Genomic DNA, 21,576 nt, shown 5'->3' with positions numbered 1-21,576 from the left:
TACAAGTGTCATTGAAATTTAAAAATATATATTAGTAATCACCAGTCATCACCAAAAGTTAGTTTCTGCTATTTTAAATACCCCTATTACCGTTACACAGATGCATTTCTCTATACTTCAGCAGATTAAATGCCTTCCCAAAACATGCTACACAGCATCAGTGCAGCAGCCTCTTGCATTTCAACACCCTACGGTTAACGTACCATAATGTTAAAATTGCAATGCACCCTCGATGACACAACCTGCGCTCTGTCCCCGAAGACCTCCTTTCTTGGAACAGTATTTCAAACCAACAATGAACTTCAAAATTTATTTTTCTTTCCCTCCAGAAGAGTGACCTGTCACAAATAAAGCATTTCCTCTCTTATTTTCAGGCCCCTATTCCTGTAATTTGTACGCCTGAGGCCTTCCCCCTCTAACTTACCCATTTCACACACTCTTCTCATAACACACGGGCCATCACCTTCAACCAGATGTTCCAAGAAAGGTACTTGCTGAGGTCACAAATTCTTTGAACACAGATGACAAGATGTCACAGATCACTTCAAAACAATCTAAGCCTCTAGAAATATGATAAATAAATCAAAACTATTGTAAAAAAAAAAAAGTCAAATAGGTAGTTGGACATGCCATGCCCTGTGTAGCTGCAGCAGGGGGGGAGGAACCCGACTACCTGATTTCTATTTCCATAACTCTGATGACTGCAATGTCTGCATTTGCATTATCAGCTCTCCAGGGCTGCCAGAATACTTGCTGACCAGTAGCACGGCAAGCCTTTGGATGGCAGGAGATGTTGCTGATGAGCCAATACTTAGTCTCTGAAAATAAGACTGACCTTTGGCAGTTGGGATTGCTTTTATTAGCCATTCCTCATTCCCACGTAATGGGCCTTTGTATTAACAGAGAGAGAGTGGTCTCTGGTGAGGTACCAATAATACAGTATTTCTGTCAAAACAACTCTGGTTCCACCTCCTACAAATCGTAACTTCAAAAGGTTCTTTTATCCTGCATGGTTGCTCAAATATAACTCATTACTTTCCATTGCATACATAATTTCACTTTGATACTCCTTGGCCAGAACAAAGTCAGTCTGTACATCTCACCTTGTCCCAGCTGATATTAACACCCACCTCCCACAGGGCATGGCCTCACCCAGCTGGGGAGCCCCACACGTGCTGACCCAGCTCTGAGGGTCACCTACAGCAATTTGTCAGTACTTCCCTCTTCATCAAAAATTTAAAGACTGCTGAATTTCCAATATTCTTATTTGCCCACAGTACTACAGTTTAGTTCAAATATATATATATTATTATTTTTAAAACAGAACATGCTGCTCTCCCTTATGTTTCTCACATTCAGAAGTAGGGAATCTACATAAAATCAAGATATAGGACAAGCAAGACCCATCCTACCCTTGAGATGGGCTTCACATCCTGGTAACTGAAATTCAGGCAGTTCCATATACATGAACTGAGGCATCAAGGGAGCTAAGAAATGCCACAGAGTAAAACCAGACTGTCTTCAAGCGCTTGCAAAAAACAAAAAAACCCAACACAAACCCAAAGCATTTCCTAAACTCCCTCCCAACACAGAAAAATTAAAAGCAGCCAAACAAACAACAAAATAAAAAAACCTAACCACAGAAAGACCACTAAATGCCACCAGATAGAACAGCAATGTAGTCACTCTACTTTCAAAAAAAAAAAAAAAAGTTTTGACAATATATTACCCTGTCAGGACACTGCAACTCAAAAGCATACAACACAACACAAATACTCTCAGCACCAGACTGCACCAAAATTTATGCCAACACACCCCACACTGTATCCAACTAACTTTTCCAAAGAAGGGAATTAATTTACAAAGCTCCCTATAAAAAATATTGCTGCTCTTAGTCCCAAATATACTCATCAAAACGTACACTCAAGCCTTTCTGTCCCTCTCACTGCAGGAGACCACACAAACTTAATATTTCTGTCCCGTTAAACTTTTCCGTAAACTGAGAATCTGAACTCCAACATATGAGAAAAATCATTCTGTCTAAAAAACAGCTGAAAAACAGTCAGTACACTTTGGTCTTGAAAAAAACTTAAGAGATTTTGTAGGTTAAACAGTAAAACGTCTTGCTAGCTATGTATATGTATACACCATATTTACAGCTAGCTGTATATGTAAAAAAGTATGTAGCAATCTAACAGTATATATTAAACAGAAAACTGCAGGAAAATCCCTTCCTTCCCACCCTTTCTTCCTTCCAAGGGTCTCATTAATGCTCAAGCACCTACCAGAAAATTTATTCAACTGTAACATCATTTTGCCACATGCATAGCTCAATACCGAAAGAAAATCTCAGCACATGACCATCTCTTCAGTTACTTAAAGAATGACCTCTGTCTTGAATTAGCCAGGCATTTTGCAGAAAAAAAGCAGCAATACAGTTATTTGTTTCTAATGGAAAAGCAAAAAAATTTCTAACAGAGATTTGAGGATGAGAGCCTCTAGGTGCCTGGGCTCCACCAGCACCTCTCTTGCCCGAACACCACCGTGAGCCTTGTGGCTTCCCACAAAGTTCTGGACTCTACTTTTAAATGGAAAAAGTCTCCAAGATTTCATATTTCAAAATCTTTAATAATACATTTTAATGCAGACTTTCCCGGCCAATTTACTCAGAGCAAGAAAGGACAGCCTTTTCCGCATTACATTTCAGAGGTCTGATGGCAAGGTTTTCTGCATTATTTTTTTTCTTAACCACTAATTCAGCTTTCTACATATCCTTTGTGAGGTTACCTTACTAAGTTAATACAGAAAAAACCAAACAACTGTATGACATGACTAAGGCTGATGACTGTCCCCTCCATGGGTCCTCTGCACATGTATACACTTAACCATAGGTGTGAACTCAATATTTTAATATTATACTAAATGTATATTTGTTTCTTCTAGACCAACATCTATAAGAGAAACTTCCTAGACCAAAACTAGCATAAACCTGATGTAAACTTGTTGGTGAGACACACTGCTCCACATGAGCAGTAATGGAAAGTTTCTCTTCTTTCCATAAGCCTCAGGCACTGGTTTCTTCCTCCTCCCTCCGAGCAGGAGCAAGCCAAGAGCAAGAGACGACCCACAGGCAAGCTGACCTGAGGACAGACTGCACAGGCTCGTTTTCTGCCTCACGGCCAGATAAACAGAGAAAAAGGCCAGCAGGTGAACACAGCAGATCCTTTGTTGCTTCTTTAGCTGTTAGACATCTACTCGTTTTGCCATGGTAGGCAAGGGTGAGGAGTCATATATCTCTCTCTATATATATGAACTGACCTTAAAAAAAAAAACCCAAGGATTTACCGCTAGCACACATCTTTGAGTGCATTACTCTCTAAACCAGTATATACACACTGGATAGATATTTTTTGAAAACACAACTCAGTATTCAGACGCAGAGGAGTTTGGCTGGGGAAGCCAACAGCACCAAGCTCCTCTGGAGAGTCTTCTGCTCCAAAGCTCTGTGCATCTTTCAAACTGCCTCCAGTGATGGAGAAGCTAAGTGTAATGCTAGGCCGTGCACAGTGGTCTACATCAAGGCAACTACTCACAAGGAGTAAATCACATCAGTCTTACATGGTTGAACAGACAAAAAAAAAAAAAAAAAAAGGCAGGCAAAATGGCATAAATGCTTCAAGAATATAAGTAAACATGGGGAGGGGTGTGGAAGGTAAGACACGTGCAATTTACATTTTATATACAGTCTTACCAGCCTTTTCCTATTCTTTTGAAATATCTATAGCCTGGAATGGAGGAGCTAGATAGAAAAATTCACCAATTTCAGCAAGGAACTGAGCTTCAGGAGATATGGCCACAGGTACCCTTAATCTATCCTGTCTATGATTATCTCACTCAAAGTCACATGCAAGAAAATAATCCGCCGCAGCACAGAGCACTGATGTGAAAGGAAAGAAAAGCTCAAAGTCACAGATGAATGGTTATAGCTGAACCCATTTCAATACTTTTTTTCCCCTTCTCCTTACTTGAGACCAAGGCAGCTTAATCTGCATTGATGCCTGTGAAGTTTCACTTTAAAAGTTACTCAGCCCGAGAGACTTTCCTCTCTTACGAATAGAAATAAAATCCTCAAATATTTTTAAGTAAAGTTTTTTTTTAAAAAAAGAAACTGATATATTGCCTGAAAACTTGAATACTGCATTTCAGCCAAATTTCAAACTAGTAGCAGAAATACTGACCCCAGAGTGACATGATAACAGAAAAAACACTTAAACTGAACTAGCAGGCAGAATAATACCCATTGGAGAATATGCTAAAGCCATTACAGATGTCAGTTGATTAGCACGGCTGATTAGCTTGCACATGACAGTGCACTGTTTAACAGTGTCAAACGATTTTATGGTTACTATTAAGACTACAGAATATGGTAAATTTTAATTATCATTTTTGTTTTAATAGAACACTTCCCCAACTCTTCCCATTCCTCACTTACCAGATCTGTTTTGCCCCACACACCTCTACTCCCCTTTACGACTGCAAAATGAATTCCAGCATTAGTTCAGATACACGTTAACTCACCACTGGAAGGGGACAGTACCCAAACCCCCATGATGGAAAGGGGAACAAGAAAATATGATGAACAATGGGCAGGTAATCTCAGTTTTGCATAATTCAGACATAACTATTTGCGTATCCATGTTACCTATGTTTCCTGCCTGGAGACAGTCACTCTAAGATGGTAATTTGAAAAAAAAAAAAAAACAAAAAGAAAACTAGAGGTTAAATTTCAACCATTTTCTTCCATTGATACTAAAGGAGGAATGTTAGGGTTTGTCTCAAAATTAATGCATGTGACCACAGCTGATCTATGGCCACCAAAAAAAAAAAAAAAAGTATAGACTTCTTAGCCTATGGCCACAAAAAAAAAACCCAAACAAAAGTGTACTAGACTTGTTAGTCTGAGAACTGCAAAAAAATTTGTTTATCCTTCCCATGTAAGGAGGCCTCACTTCCAAGGGAAAATAAAAAGCTTGAGAAAAAGCAGCGTTTAAATTACTTTGCAAGATCTCTTTACATATCAGTACAAGGTTAGATGTGATAAAGACTACCATTGGCTTTGCTGAGTAAGTTTGACAGCTTTGGTTTAAAAAACTAAACAAAACTGGGAGGAGCAGAGCGCTACGCTGAGATAACATTTGGCAGCAATGAACCCCAGAATATCTGGAATACTGAAAAAATCAATTTCTTGACTTGGAAACTAAATTCAAATCAGGTAATCTCTGTCTGACAGAGGTTCAAAACCCACCGAAGGAAAAGACAACAGGGAGGGAGGTTAATTGGTTTGTGAAGTATTAAGAGTACCTTGGTACAAAACACTGGCTGGAAAACAAACCTGCAGGGAAGTCACACAGAGAGCGTGCACCAGTGAGGGTGGGTGCAGAAAGAAACCCAAATTTATTTTTTGAGGTTCAAAAGTTTTAATTCATCCTAACAAAAATTATGACAATATTGTTCTGAAGTCATCCACGGTGCTAAATCAAGTTTGAAATACAGATTCAGAAAATCTACACTCAGAGCTCCACTTCCCAACCCATCATGTTACTTTTTCTCCAAAAAAGAAAAATTCTTTCCCACTGTGTCTAACAGGAAGGTAGCAACAAGTCCCAGATCCCAAAAGATGCTGTTTTTCTTTTGGACCTCCAAGGTTCTCTTAATGCACTTGGCATTGCTCTCACTGTTAATAGTCTCCTGCAGACCAAGAGAAAGCACTTTCCCAGAAATGACCACAAACTAAATTCATAATTCTTTAAGAACCAATAAACCCACTGAACTAGAAAGCTTAGCCCTTCTGCAGTGGGCTATAAGCCGCCAAGCTCTCTACTCCCTTTAGCAAGATTCACTACCACCTTTTATTGAAAGCACTGAATGGAAACTGTTTATTTAATTTAACAACATACCTGTGTTTTGAGCCAGGAAAGGAAGAAAGAGGCCAGGAGACAACAGAAATCCTTTATGAACAGTTACACATGCTGCCTAACTTCAGTCTATCACTGAATTTGTATTTTCCTGTGCTATAGCCAAGAGAGCAAAAGCTCCTCCTGGACAGCTCTACCCAATAATTTTTGCTAATCATCCTAGACCTAGGGGAGCACCCCTTAGCACTTTCCAAATGTTCCTACAGAAATCAAGGTCTTTTGCACTACCTTTTTCTGGAGTTACCCTCATCAAGGGAAAAGATCCTCCGCAAACAATGAGTACACGTGTGTTTCAACACATATATTAGATGTGTTCTTACTCTTCCTCACAGGGAGAGGTTATTCTAAGTTGAACGTGAAATTTGAATAGTCAGACCTATGACACATGGCATGAAAGATGCAGCAATTACTAAAATATTTGTGACAACTCTGCATCCATCATTGTACAGGAGAGGGAAGGTGGAAATTGGAACTTATGCTGAAACAGAGCCTTAAAGCACATATTATGCCTGGCTTTAAGTGGTCTCATTAAAGCAGGAACAAAAAGTAGAAATTAATCTACAAAAAACCCCTTGTACAAGAGTACTTAAAGCTGTGCCTACAATGCCTGGTTTTAAGTCATAAAAAGTAATTTTAATTCTACAAAGGTTCCTGGGAGCCTTTTTTGACTAACAAGACCGTTAAATTCACCTGACCACTCATACAATCCGGGAAGCAAGATTTTTCAAAGCCCAGTGTCAAAGGGGGTTTTCAAGACTTCTTTCACATTCCTAAAATATTAATTGGATCCACATATATTTCACACAGTGGAGGGGCAGGAAACCTTAAACACAAGTTTGTCAACTGATGATAGCCTTGCTGGGATTTTGTTTCTAGAAGTACCAGCATCTTTTAGTCAGAAAAGTCTAAGGTATGTAAAATATATCCCGGTGAAACAAAGAAGGGTTGTATTTTTTAGAAGTCCTCACACAATGCAGAGAATTTGTGGAATTTATCAGAATAATAGATCACTCAGGGCTCAGGAGGATTCACAAAGGAACCAGATAAATAACACAAATAACAAGTGTGCCCAGAATTACAGTTGCCTGCATCTGTGAAGTAAACAGGGGCTGAAGCCAGCACTCAGGACACTGCTTGTAGCTGCCAGAGGCAGGGAGAGGAACCAGCTCCACAGAGCAGCAGCCGTAGAGACACAGACCCCACTGGGCTTGTTGCACCCTCCTCGGGGTAACTGGAGTTGGCTGTTTGCTTAAAACATCCACCCAAATACTGAGTGTGACTTTGCATAACTCTAAGACTTTGACAGTAAGTAATGGCAAAAGGTGGTTCTAAGATGACTGCAAAAAAATTCATTGTTGCTTTTGTTCCAGAAGCAAAACCTGACCTGGTTAGGGACAAGAGAAGTAAAATACACACTAGCACTTTTCCACCCCCCAGTTCATAAGAGTAACCGGGCATACTTCCGTAAGTTCATTACAGGTTAAATTTAATGTATCTGAAGTCTAAGTGTGTTGCATCACTGCAGCATTAACATTTCTTTTGTGCAAATAAAAAAAGGAAAAAGTCAGCTCTCTGCTGCAACACCCGATTGTATCTCAAACAACTTATTTTCACAGTGCCATTCAGCTAGTTCAAATCGCTATATAAAGCTACTTCCCAGGAAGTACAGGGATAAATTAATCCAAGAACATTATGCTCATTACAACCTTTATTAGGTTTATTGGACAGTTGCTGAGTCCTCTGGAAAGGAAAAATGTAGATCCTTATGCATTTAGAATTTGAGGAATTTTGAATTAGAATTGCAGACAGTTAACTGTCTGCAGTTCTTATTCCCCTAACTGATGCACTTTAATTTTTTTCTGAACATGTGGTGAACGTACCGATTCTTCCCTCCCTGCTGCAGGGAACCAAGGGCTGGGAGAAGACCACCTTTGTTACAGTACTGTAAAGGGTCATACGGATAAAGGAGATGATTTTTTCTGCTTATTTTACTAAGATACCTGCAGAGAAAAAAAAAAACCAACCTATGATTTTCCCCTTCCAGATGATGTTGTATGCATGAATTACAAATTCCAAGCCTGGTTCTCTTAGAAGTAGCACTGTAGACTATTACCTGCTGGAAAGAGAGCATCCTTGGACACAAAAGGGAAAGAACACCTATGTTATCAGCAATTCATATGTTTGTGGCTTACATGTAATTCTTTTCACACTATAGTGTAAAGAGCTTCAGGGAACACCTGGGAACTTCTACCACAGCAGTATCTGAGGTTCCCAGAAATGCAGCAGACATCTGATGAGGTCTTAACGGGATCAAATGGCCCAGACCAGAACTCATGCCTACTCTGCATTAAGCCATCTAGAGTCTATCTAAGAATGAAAGCAGACTGGAGAAAATTTCAGGTTTAGTTTCAACAAGCCTTACTACTGTTTTCTACTAGTTTCACATGTTTTACTGATTATTTTTTTTTTTTTTTAAGTCACGACTATGTGAAACATCTGGGAGCTTTCTGTTCTTTCAGGATAACAAACAGGCATGAGCAGTTAACTATGCAAGTTATTGAAATCTGTAACATTAGGATGCTCAGATGCTGGGAGAAGAGAAGATTCTATGTTAAAACAGTTCAACAGCACGAAGCACAAGGTGCTGGAGCTTTGCAACTTCTTTAAGCTGCTTAGCTTCAGATAAGGAGCTTATGCAACTTTCTTAACTCTAGAGTACATTCAGCAAGTGATACTAAAACAGCTTTCAAGTTAAGTTACACTTGGGACAGATGCCTCTTAAGCACTGTCATTCTGTCCTCCTATCAATGAAAGCAGCAAAAAAACCCAAACACCCAAGCCCCCTCTCCCACCCAAAAAAACAGCCCACCTGCCCAGGAAGAGCTAGGTATAGTTTAGTAGAGGAGGTAAGTGCCATACTTGTATTCCTTGATGTTTCCCTTGCATGACACAGGACATCTGCACAGTAAGCCCAGCTCCTGAGCTTTGGCAGTATGAGCAAGAGATAGGTTCCTCTCAGAAACTCTGAAACAAACTACAAAGAAGCTGCTTTGCAGTCATCTAGAGATATTTATACGTATTTCTCCACGTACCATAGTTACTCTAGTATGAAAAACAGACTTACAGTAAATTGTTCAGATTTTTCACCTGAAAATAAACCAATCAACCCACAACTGAGCTAGTCCAGAATATTCTTGGGACAGAGTAACGACAAGGTCAAAACCTTGAAATTTCACAACAATCTTGATTAAGCTGTGCATCAAAGCTGGGAATAACAAACATCAAAAAGACACCATGCTCCTCTTGGAAGTTGTTGAAGAAAATGTGGAAAAAACTGAGAAGAGTCCATGATCCTTTTCTGGACCCCAGTGCCTCGCAGAGAGACACCGAATGGCACCATCACCACTTCCAGAGGAAGCACAGCAGTGGTGCCAAACGCCAGGTCAGGGCACAGCACTAACCATGGCAGGTGCACAGAAGCCAGTTCTCAGTAAGGCTGGGACCGCTCACCTCTCCAACCAGGGACCCCTGGGGGCTGTGCTTTTGAAAAGGATGGTGCGTTTCTTGATGAAAATTCACTTATTTCAGCTGTTTTGTAGAAGAACAGATCTGCAGAACAGCTTTCCAGTCTATGAGTGCACCTGACAAAATACTGGAACTTTCTAGTACCTGGATTTTGGAGTGCGAACCATAGTCACATGGCAGGGAAGAACCTACTACAAAAAACACATGCCACGCAAAACACAGTCTTTTTTTATTCTCCCAAGGAGAAGAGGGGAGGAAACCCTACTACTTCTTCATGTGACAGTCACAGAAGAATAGCACTGTTAGACACAAAACCTCTTACATTTACATTTTCAGCTTATCAAGGGAAAAGGATGCTCAAGTAGACTAACTACAGCTTTTAAAGCATTAGAAACCGCTCTTCACCAGAGCCATACAGACTTTTATTTTCCTTAGCAGTACAATATCAAAGATAGTCAACACAAGATTCAAAATCCAATACTTAAAACAATTATAGTGAGGAACCAAGATCTATAAACGGATTAAAGCTAAACATATAAAAGGAAAACCACTGTATATATGCAACTACTCCAGTAATTGTATTTGATTCCACAAATCATTTGCCAGTTCTCGGTAAGGCTTCATCACTTTTTCCACTATAATTTCAACAGATTTTTTAGAACAGGAAACATGTGAGACAAGCAGCAAGAGAACAGCGCTATGCAAGAAGGCAGGCGCTCAAAAATGAGGGGAGAAGAGGAAAATAACTCCAGTTTACATAAATTTAGCTACTTCTGGGACAAAGGCTAACTCTTGTTTAGTCAAGAGTAGAAAACAGACGAATGTCCAAAAAAAAATGGATGTGTTACACATGAGCAGCTGCTGCCCTTTATCTTGTCAAGAAGAAAAAGACATTTAAAAAGACATTCTGCCGGCTTCGGCACTGGTTTAAGTAAAGGTTCAGGTGAACTGCCACCAAGCTGAACCCTAATGGAAGAAAGAAGCTTCCAGCATGATTTTAGCCGGCCACCTTCCACCAGTTTTAATGGGGAGCTGCTTGGTCAAGTAAACGTACGTACATCTTTCTCCTTTTGGTATGAATGGAAAGATCTTTAATCTACAAGAAAACATGTATTCTCTCTGGTGGAAGTCTGGTATACAAATAAAGGCTTTCCATACACTGCTAAGGATATGTGCATGAACCTAACAAGTATTTGTAGCACCTCTGTAGAATCAATAAATCTTTATCCAGAGGAGGTACACGTTGCTAAAAACATATACTTAAATGCTTAAACAGATGCCAGGGACTGTGCAGTTGAAAAGGTCACATGAAGGACTACAAACTTCAGGAACTTAGGGTCGTCTTCTACTAATCTAGAACGAAAGAGAAAGACTCAAAGTGCACACGCATATATGACAGTGCACGTGCCAACGGCTCTTGATCACTGTGCTAGGTTTCTTTAGAGCAGTTGTTCTTAATAGTGCAACAAACATTTTACTGTTATTATTGAATTCTCCAGCAACATAATCCCTGAGCACAACACACTTCGATGGGAATGAGGTACTGACAGTCATGTGATGAGCTAGCAGAAGCGCTATCAACCTATACTCAGCTTTATAAATTACCCTAGTAAAACATACATACATATACAGCCTTTTCTTTTTACTGTCATTTACAGCTTACATCACACACTTGGCTGAGACGTTAAATAATCAGAGTGCCGAAGAGCTTTCCTCCCACTCATAACCTCAGCTTTGCACACACAACGACCTGTACTACACTTGTAGCAGCAAGCACCAATTATGAATTAAATTAAAAGTCACCACAGTAAATGCTGACAGTTTAATCATGAGGTTTTGATATAAAACCTGCTCACGATCCTGCACATACATGTTCTGTCAACACACAGTCCCACCACCCAGAAGAGCGTTACTGTCCTGCACCTACAAGATCAGGACCACCAAGGGTTACCACCTGCTCCAGCATCTAATAAGCACCAGGCTCACCCTGATGCTCACCCCCCCGCCCCTGGTGAGGGCACCACTAAGTGGCTGGGCAGTAGCAAAGGCAGACCCAGTTCTCATGGCTTTAGAAACAGACTATCTTCAAACAGCAGGACAGAAGAATAGGCACGACAGACACACATCCAGGTGACTACAATAAGCAAGACAGACACACACCCAGGTGACATTCAATAAGCCTTAAAAAGCCAGGATAAAATCAACACATTTGATTATATTCAGGAAAAGAAAACAATGGTTTCTTCATCAACCATACAAGTTGCATTTCCCAGTTTCTCCATATAAAATATCTCCACAGTAATACACCATTAAAACTGTACTTTTCATCTTGCACATTTTACTGGGAATGCTAAGAGACACCAACCAAAAACCAAAACAGCTTCAAATGCAGAAACACACAATTCTTCTGTAAACGAACTATGAAAATCAGTATGCTTGCAAGCTAAACAAAATTTATCACTTACTGACCCGCTCTGGATTGGATTAGACAGGATTGCTCCTTATGTAGTCAAGTAGCACAATATGCTGAAAATGACTGTTCTGACCTCAGTAGAAGCAAAAGGGATGCTGGCCATGCTTTACATTAAGTCAGACTGTGGAAAACCAGTTGATTTTCCCCACCAATTTACTCCAAAGAGAGCTTTACAGCTACAAAGAGCTGTAATTTATTTTATTTTAAATTTCATAAAAGACCTAAACATGTTGAGCCATAATACTCTTCAGAATTGTCAAGGCCTATTGAACTGAAACACACTCCCCAAACTACAAATGTGGCACTGTGATTTCAGCAGTACTACAGAGATAGTACGCTATTTTTTAAAAAAATGAGCCAGTACACACACAAAAAGGAATAGGGAGAAGAGCATTTTTAAAAACAATTCATGCCAGTGTGGCCCATTACTGCTTGGATTAAAATGTAAATGGCAAAGTAATCTGGATTTAACAACAAATTTTCCGTTACGCTTAAACTACTGTTTTAAAAGTACTAAGTAAAATTCAAGATTTCTGACCTCTCTTATAATTGAGCGTACAAATGCGTTGTTCCTCAACTATGCATTCAAAACCAAAGAAACAGCACACAGCCATACTTCTATAGTAATGGATACAAAACGTACCTATACCCAACGCCTCTGGTGCTTCCTGCGCTGTGTTCACCACACCTCACCACCAAAGTAGGTCTCGAGTCCACAGCTTCCCTGGCACTGTGCTACACAAGTGACTTACTGGGGTAAAAACAACGCTTTATTTGGTTTTCTTCATTTAAACACAGTATGGAGGAACTAATTTGTAACTGCTGAGCCAGTTTAATCATTACAGACTGTTGCTGCAAATAAGCTGCAATCACAAAAGCAGACATACACCTGCCACCACCAGACACACACCTGGGTAGAGGTGCAGCCTAGATGCCTTGCTCCACCCTTAGCTGAGTGAATTGCACCGCATCAGGTGGCGCACGGGCCCCCAGCATGACAGGGAGGTCATTAGCACTGTCCTGTAAATCAGATGTCCCTTGCACAAAGATTTTATAAGCTCTTTCATGCTCATGCTTATTAACTCCTTGTCATCATAATACGTGCTTCCCCCTCAAACTGCAGGTCAGAAATTTAAATAATACGCAGTGTATTACAGAGACCCTCATGCCTGCCCTCTGCCCGTCACAGCAGCGCAGCAGAAGGAACAAGCCTTTAAATGCAAACAACTTCCACTGTATCTTTGCATTGTTGCTTCACCCACCTGTATACAAATACATCTAGAGGCATATTAGCACTGCACAATAAGCAATCTGATGTTGAGCAACTGTTTTTATGGTTGGTTTTGGTTTGATCTGTGTTTTGGTTGGGGTGTGTTTCGTTTTTGATTGGTGTTTTTTTTTTTTGGGGGGGGGGGGGTGTTGGTTTGGTTTTGGTTGGTTTTTTGGTGTGGTTTTTTTTTTTTTTTGTGTGTGGGGGGGGGGCAGGAGTTATATGCATCATGTTTGGGGTGGTTCTCCGCCCCCCCCCCCCCCCCCCCTCCAGTGTTTGGATCCAGCTACAAGACCTCCAAACACAAGAAATAAAGCAGGTAACAGCTTAGAAAGAAACAGTTTGGTCAGATTTCAAAAGTATGCTCTTCATATCCACAAGTGTTAGCCTGACTGTCTGGAATTAGTCTCTCGGATAAATAATGGAAATCAGCAAGCTCTTAAATAACAAAAATAAATAAATAAAGTCTAACTTATTCCTGTGAAAAGTACCTCAGAGCAAACCAGTTAAAAGAAGTACTTGCCTGAGTTTGGTGCATTGAGGTGAGTTAGCAGTATAACTCTCTCATGGAAAAACCCTGAGGTTTATTCTTGTATTTTCCAGCACCCAATAACCGACTGATCAATAAGAACTCCCCAGACAAGCCCGGTCATCTCTGGTTTTCTCTTCCTATTACCTGAAGCGCTTGGTCAAAAGCCTTTTATAGCCCATGCTGCTGTGCCTCATTTTCTGGGGGCTCACGCATATTGGTAGCTTTGCAGTATGTATTTTAAATTCTTCATGAGTCACAGTCAAACACAGGCAGTTTCCCCCATGTGCCATCAGGATTAACAAAATACACGTCCTGGTTTCAAACACCGTCCATTCTCACTAAGTTTTCCAGGAGAGCACAACCAGGCTGCAGACAACACTTCAGGGCTGAGCACAACTCAGTAGCTCTGCCTGCTGTTTTGCTCAGCTGGAAATGCAGCTACTTTGCCAGTTAATTATTCTTTACATTGATCAACAGATAGCTTTTTCAAGACTAAAAATACCCGAGTCATAGTTTGGGGAAAAAAAAAATAAATCCCACGTCAGCTACGCAAAATGAAAGTGTCATTGATTTTAAGGAATATTATTATACTTCAGTGCATTTAAAAAGTGAAACTTTAGAAAGTATAAAACCGCTCTTTCAAATAAAACCAATGCTATATACATTATGAGCTGTATTTTAATTGATCTTTTCTCAGACCAAATTTAAACATGCCTATTTTAGCTTGACACAAAAAAACCAAAGTATTTTTATTATTTTACAGCTGCCCACCACCTTCTCTCTTCATTCAAGCAAGTATTAGACTGAGAATCCACAATTTTTTTTAATTCCTGCCACTTTCCCTTCATTCTGTATTAGCCCCTGTTTCCTTTGTATCAGACAGCACACCAAAACCACCTAGGTATAGCAAGTTTAAGTTGACTGCAATCAAAGCTTCCCCCCCCAACCCATTTTTGTTATCCAAGTAGTACCTTCCTGGATACACTTTCATTTAAAAGGCCATCAACTTCGATCTGTTTTTCATCTGTCTCAATGGACACAAGACCAACGTGGCCTTTTGAGCACTGAATCAGTACCTGTAAATAGGAAAGGACTCCTCGGTTTACGCAAACCTGCAGCCTTCACCTAATCCTTTCCTACATTAAGGCACATTACAAGGTACCACCGATGATTCCTTAGGTGTTTCGCTTTTTTTTTCCCTCCTATTAATGCATTCTCATACACCACGTGCTATAAAATGTGGATATTCAAATCTACATGGAGAAGTTAGGGCTACAACTCTAAATAGCTTAACTAAATGAAAGGTGGAGACATTAGCGTAACAGAAGACTGCAGCTCTATTAACTTCATGTTTCTGCATTTTAATTGTTTTTAATTGGGATAATCACTGACTGATCTTTCCCTGGTTTGGCTGAAACAGTCTGTCTCTGAGGGAAACTTAAGCTGTAGAGCTGCAAAACAAAACAAAAAAAGACCTGGGAAAGGACTTACTGTGACTGCAGCTATGTTTTGTTAAGGACAGCAGCAACAGAGCAACCATTTCAGAGCTAGAACACCAAGGCAAGTCTTCTGCTCCTCCATTTCCAGACACAGCTTCTGTTACACATTCAGTTTCGAACAACGAAGTCAGTAAGTTTATAAACATCTTTACACAAAAGCTGATTTCAAAGCATCTTGCCATTTAATCCACCTTGGCATCACCCATGTCAACACATGACACCACAACATGAACTTAATCAACGCACTCATCACAGAAGTCCCTTCAGTAAGTCATTTCCCATCACTTGTAACTTTAGCAGCATTCAACTTCAATGCATATATGCATCCAGCTCAGGTGACTATAATCTAGTGTTCCTTAGTTTCCTAATATGAACTAGAAGGTTACATATCTGATATGAGAACAAGACAGACCTGGCTGCCAAAGATAGCACCAAGAAGGATGAAAACTAATACACACAAAAAGCAACTTTACAGATGAGCAGATTTCCTGTTTACTAGTAAATCAAGCTCCATCTTGTAATTATTTCTCAAGCCGCCTAAAGTCATCTTTATACTCAAGACGGATACTCGCCACCAGCCACAGTCATCCCTCACCACCAATAACTTCTTCCCTCTCTCCGTAGGCTTGCTGGCTCCCGAGACAGCCGCACCACGCCACCATGCCTGTCACAGTTTCAAATGTGTGAAAAATCTTGTTTGCAGACTGCAGTTAATCTGCGTCTTCCTGTATCAGAGTAAACCCTGACAGTCACACTCATAAAACCACTGGCTTATGTCACTTTTAAGAATCTGTCTTTTCCAGAAAAGAGAATAAGAAGACTGAACCTACTTGCAGGAATTTCCCATTACAATGCCTTAAGAACATCAAGATGGGGCACAAAAAAAAAAAAACAAAAAAAACACAAAAAACCAAAACCCCCAAAACCAAACCAAAACCCAGCAAGTTTTGCTCAAAAAACAAACCAACCAACAACAAAAACAAACAACCCCATCAAAACCACCACCCCCTGCCTGAGAGATTGCAAATGTTTATTTGTGGAGGAAAACTTCAATATAAACATTACAGAAAAGTAACACGAACATATGGCATCCCTATGTATCTACAGTGACTTACTCTTTGAGAATTTGAGGAACAAGTTGTTTTGGTGGCTCTGTAACTCACACATCTCTAAGCCTGCCAGCCCAACTATTTGCAAAGCGTGCAGCCAGCTGGATATAGATGCAGATTTCCGTGCAAGACCCTACCTAAGGCCACCAGCACCAGAACTACAGGAGTTACGTGCAGGGCCAGAGCTTGCCACCACTCTGCAGCAGCTTTCTCATGAAATCTAGTATTTTTACTTCCCTTAAAAGGTACCAAGTCGCAGATTAATTAGAAAACCCCTACCTGATGTTCTTGTCATTAAGCAACTGTTCACAAAACCAACTTGGGAAAAATCCGATAGCAAATGCCAGTGCCAACTTACAGATCCTCTGCTCTGACAGCACAGACCCGAGCTGCACCTCCTTCTACTTTACATACGCAGAAAACATCAATGCTTGCAGCTCAAAGCCTGCAGCTCATTCCCAGTGCAAGGCGACGCCAAGAGTAACACAGAAGTAAAAATACCATAAAGCCTGTAGGAGCCCTGATGAGTGAGGGAAGTGCCTGGGTAGCAGGCTAGAGAGCTCACACCACAGGGAAGAATCCCTGGGCATCAACATGCCTTTAAATTGCCGCCCCCCAACATCAAGTCAGCAGCATTTTTAGCAGGAATTATACACCTTCACTAAATCATTTCCCACAAATGCTTTCACAAATTCTTTTGCTAGATTAGTATGGAAGTCTCTTGCATAATAAAGAGATTTCTGGAATAGTTTCAGATGGAGCAGCAATACAATTTCAATGCTTAAAACTTAGTTCAGCATTTTCATGACTGATTTTAATATTTGTTCATAACTTTCCATATACATTAAAAATTACATCACTGGACAAACTTGGCATGCTGCTTAAGCTATAGTTCAAGTTACTCTTGCAAAATACCACAGTCAAGACTTTGGAGAGTCTGCCTGTCCTTCATAAGGTCTTGATTTTTATTTTCACTTTTTTGCATTCACAATAAATTAAAAAAAAACCAAAATACTGACATTATGTCCCCTTATGTAAAACAAGCACTTTGAGGACAGCCAAAAATCAGTATGCTAGTGATTTTGTGTGTGTGTCAATGTCATCAGGAAAGTAATCATGACTAACCAGTTAGCACCCAAGGCTATTGCTGGATCATTTCACATCAGAAACGTATGCGACAGAGAGATCAGTCCAACAAAATGGTGCTTGGATTTAGGTTAATCACAGCCAGGCACCATACTTAACTGGCAACAAGGTCACACAGCGATACTGGGGACATCAACAGCTCTGACCCCATATGGTATGAACCATAAATAAAAATCAAGAAGTTGCAAAAGAGAAGTCAAACCACTAGTTACAGAGTGCACACCAGGGCAGACAAACCCTGCAGAGATGCTGTTGCAGAGACGCTATAGGCACAGAGGGAGCAGGGAGCCAGCAGCTGTGCCGAGCCACCCCGAGCCACCGAAACTTCGTGCCTGGCTCCTTTTCCCCCCACGTCTGACAGGAAAGTTCTGGTTTTGTCAGAATTTAGTCGAAACTCAACAGTCCCGAATGATGCACAGAAAGAGCAAAACTATTAGTCAAGAGAAAGAAGAAAAAGCTTTTCCCAAAACCTTCACTGGAGCGGTGTGGGGTTGGGTTGTTATTTATTTTTAAACCAGCATGCCAGCACCGAGATCAGAGAGAGGGGGAAAAGCTCACACACTCACATTCTTGAATTTGACACAATTACTAGTAAGTAATTAAACGCAAAGCCAGAGAAGCACAGCTTTAGAACTTGAGTAACTCCAAACGCACTTAAAACAATTTTCGGGGGGCGGGGGGGGGGGGGGGAAAAATAAAAATCATAGCATGCAAACATTCATCTTGGCAGCAGCCGTGCCCGCCGGGTCCCGCCGAGCGCAGCCCCCGGGCCCTGCCCTGGGGACGCGGCGGGGGGCAGGGCCGTCTGGGGGGTCTGGGGGGCTCTGCGGGGGGGGCAGGGCCGTTGGGGGGGGGGGGGCAGAGCTGTCGCGGGGGTCGAGGGCGGTTCTGCTGGACGCCGGCAGCCGAGGAAGGGACGCATTAGGAGGGGGACAGTCGCGCAGCGGCCCCCCGCCGCGCACGCAGGGGGGAGAAGTGCCTCGCTAAGGCAATTAGGAGACATCCATCAGGCGAAGAGCTGCCGTGCGCTCGCCCCGGTGCTGCAGAAGCACGTACCGAGCACCTTACCTGCAGGAGCCTTGTTTTCCGCGCTGGGCTTGCAGGTGCGTTCAGCGAGGCAGCAGGGCAACCCCCGCCGCTCCCCCCACGCCAGGCAGGCTTCCCTCCCGCCGCCTTCCGAACAGCGCCCGGCAGCTGCGCGGCCCCGCTCCCGGCCGGAGCCGCTTCCCCCGCGCCGGCCGCCAACTCGGGCGCCCACGGAGCGGCCCCACGCGAGGCCGTGGCTCCTTCCCTCCCTCAGCAACCCACGGTGCGGGCGGGCTGAGGGGAGCCCTCCGCCACACCGCTCCCCTCAGCCGCGGCCCCGCGGGCAGCCGCCGCCCGGGCGGCCAGCCCAACTTTGTTCCCCGAAGTTGCCCACCTCAAGCCGAGCCGCCGCCGAGCCCCGCCGGAGCCCTCGGCGCGGAGCCACCCGCCGTAATCCTGCGGCGTCCGCCGCCTCTTCTGGAGCGGCGAGCGGCGCGCTTCAGGCGGCGGGGCGGGGCGGGCCCGGCTGCCCGCCCACCCGCTCCCCTGCTCCGGGGGCTGCGCCCGGCCCAGCGCCGCCGAGGGGCCGCGGTGGCGGCGGGAGCGGAGCGGAGCGGGGCGGGCAGCCGCCACCGTCCCTCAGGGCCCGGGGAGGCGCCGCTGGACTCCACCCGGGGGCGGCAGGGGGAAGCGCGTAAAACGCGCCCCGCAGCGGGGGGGGCTGCCCCTCCAGCCGGGCTGGGCGAGCTGGGTGCCGGCGGAGAAAGTTGACACATGACAGCTTAAATAAAAACTCCATCTGATTTCTGGGCTGGGAGCCCAGGAAAAGAATCAGGTTCACGTAGGTCTGTGCTGGAGCCGGATCGAGGTTTTATTGACCCTGGCTCCAGCTGATCACGGTATTATAGCTGTGTGGCTGTAATTAAGGCTGAGCACAATTCCCGTAAGTCGCACCCCCCACCCCACCCCCTCCTTTTTAGAAGGAAATATATATCAAATAGTAATACATTTCCTGAAACCTCTATTACCTCTCGGGATCCCCGAACGCGGCGGAGTGCCCGCGGTGACAGCGCACCTCAGGCGCGGCGCCCCAGCGGGAGGCGGGCGGTGCGCGGGGCGGGCTGGGCCCTGCAGGCCCGGGGGTCGCGGGAGGGGCCGGGCCCGCCGCCGGCTCCTGTTGCACGGGGGACTCGGGCCGGGGCGGTGGTGCGTGGCGCTCCGGGCATCGGCATGAAGGACAAGAGGAAAACAGTTTGCTTCTTCAATGAATAAGATTTAAGTTGCTGCCACCTCTGTTTCCCGTACTGCCTGTTTTTGTGGTGAATTACTGAGATGCGCTGGCTGGGGAACGGTGGCATCTTTTCAAGGCGACCAGGAGAAACTCGACACGGCATCTGTTAACCCAGTCTTACCGTAGGAGCCCTGACTTGAAAGGACATGTTTACTTTTCTATGCATATGCGAGTCTATAATTAAGGTATGTCCAGCACTGAAGTGTAGTCACTTCAGTAATAAAATGTGGCACTGGTCTGAGGAAGGGATGTCAAAAACAAAATTAGAAAAACAAGATGCATTTTTAATTGCCGGAGTGCGAGCACATAGGGCTCATAGAGATGATAAAATAACTGCAATTTAACAAGTTACCTGCACATGAGCTGAGCACTGAGATTCGTACTAATACGGTTGAGCTGAACCTTGGCACGGAGCAGGAGCATGCGCTCAGCGTGTGACTGTAGCTCAGGTGATGTATTAGTGTGGTGACTCCGTCACATCTCTAAAACTCCACTTTGGAGCCTGAAAGATAATATTTTTGTTGTTGTTATACAAAGTCTCACAGCAGGACTTGGGTCAAGCCTTAGTTTTACAGGCAGCTGTAGCGGAGGGTGGAGCACGGTGGCTGTGGGCACCTCTGCCGGGGCATTGACTGAGCACAGACCCAGGAGAAAAGCCCCAAATGCAGATTCGGCTTCCTCATAGGTCTGCCGTTCACGTATTCGCTACACCCGACTCACTGGGGCTTATGAGAGCTGACAAGGTCATGGACCTATGGCATAGTTCTCCAGTTGGAAATATTAGCTTCAGCTCTGCAAGACCAGCCTGAGAAGGATAGCCTGTATTTTTATGCTTGACCGATCACAGGAGCTGTTAAAATTTTGAAAATGCATTCTGCAGTTTTCCTTCCCTGATGTCCTTTGTCACCTCCAGCCCAGCCCCACACTGTGACTACTTTGGCCAACTACTATATTTTTTCAGTTTCAGTTAAGTCAAGGACTTCAAATTTCTATCATAGGTATCAAGCCACACCATGTAGAAGATGCTTTTTAAAAAAAAAAAGTTTGTCAGAGAAGCACTTTTTAAGATTGTGAGGTCAAAAAGATGACTCTAATCTTTGAGATGACAAGTAAAAAGGGACAAAAAGCACTCTTTCACTCACTTATTTTATAGCAACCCAGGGATGTAGAAATAGTGGTTTTGAAAAGTGCTTTTCCTGTATTCATTTCAAAAACACAGCAAATATGCAGTATCACTGTATACTTACTGAAGATAATCAATTTGCAGAGAGTAAATTCTCTGAGGCTAGATGACATGTTTTCACACAGTACTTGATACTATGATGCCCTTCTGCCATCTGGGGCTCCTAGACCAACCGTAATACACATGTTCAATAATATCAACTTAATTGCAAGTCTCACGCTTCTTCCAACTTAATGATTTTTTTCATTTCCACTTGTCATTCAAACATCACTGTCGACATGTCTGAGAAATTATATGAGAAGAACAGGGATGCTTCTACTCTAGTGTTGCCTAATTAATGCTTCCTCAGGATTAAAGTGGAAAAAAGCTCCACTGTAATTTGTGAGCATGGGTGTAAGCAGGTAAATGAATATGATATTTAAACTTCCCAATTAACAAATAATTTGATGGGAAGACCCACCTTAACCCCGTCCATCCTGATGCCAGCTGGCTAGACCTAAACTATCAACTGAGCGCTTGTTCCCATTAACTACACGCCCCTCACTGG

General features: G+C 42.9%; 1 protein-coding gene across 2 annotated transcripts in view; it reads right to left on the bottom strand.

Moving 5' to 3' along the window:
• Positions 1-19,058, bottom strand: part of CNTN3 (contactin 3) — a 109,271-nt gene extending 90,213 nt beyond the window's left edge. For both annotated transcript variants that reach the window (XM_040592903.1, XM_040592904.1), the window contains exon 1: positions 18,950-19,058. The gene's annotated coding sequence lies outside the window, so the exon portion shown is untranslated. The remainder of the gene's footprint in view (positions 1-18,949) is intronic.
• Between the last annotated feature and the right edge of the window lie 2,518 nt (positions 19,059-21,576).

This window comes from Falco naumanni, chromosome 4 (assembly GCF_017639655.2).
Source record: "Falco naumanni isolate bFalNau1 chromosome 4, bFalNau1.pat, whole genome shotgun sequence".
Classification (NCBI taxonomy): Eukaryota; Metazoa; Chordata; class Aves; order Falconiformes; family Falconidae; genus Falco; species Falco naumanni.
Note: the sequence above shows the minus strand (reverse complement) of the source record. Positions and strands in the feature narration are given on the sequence as shown.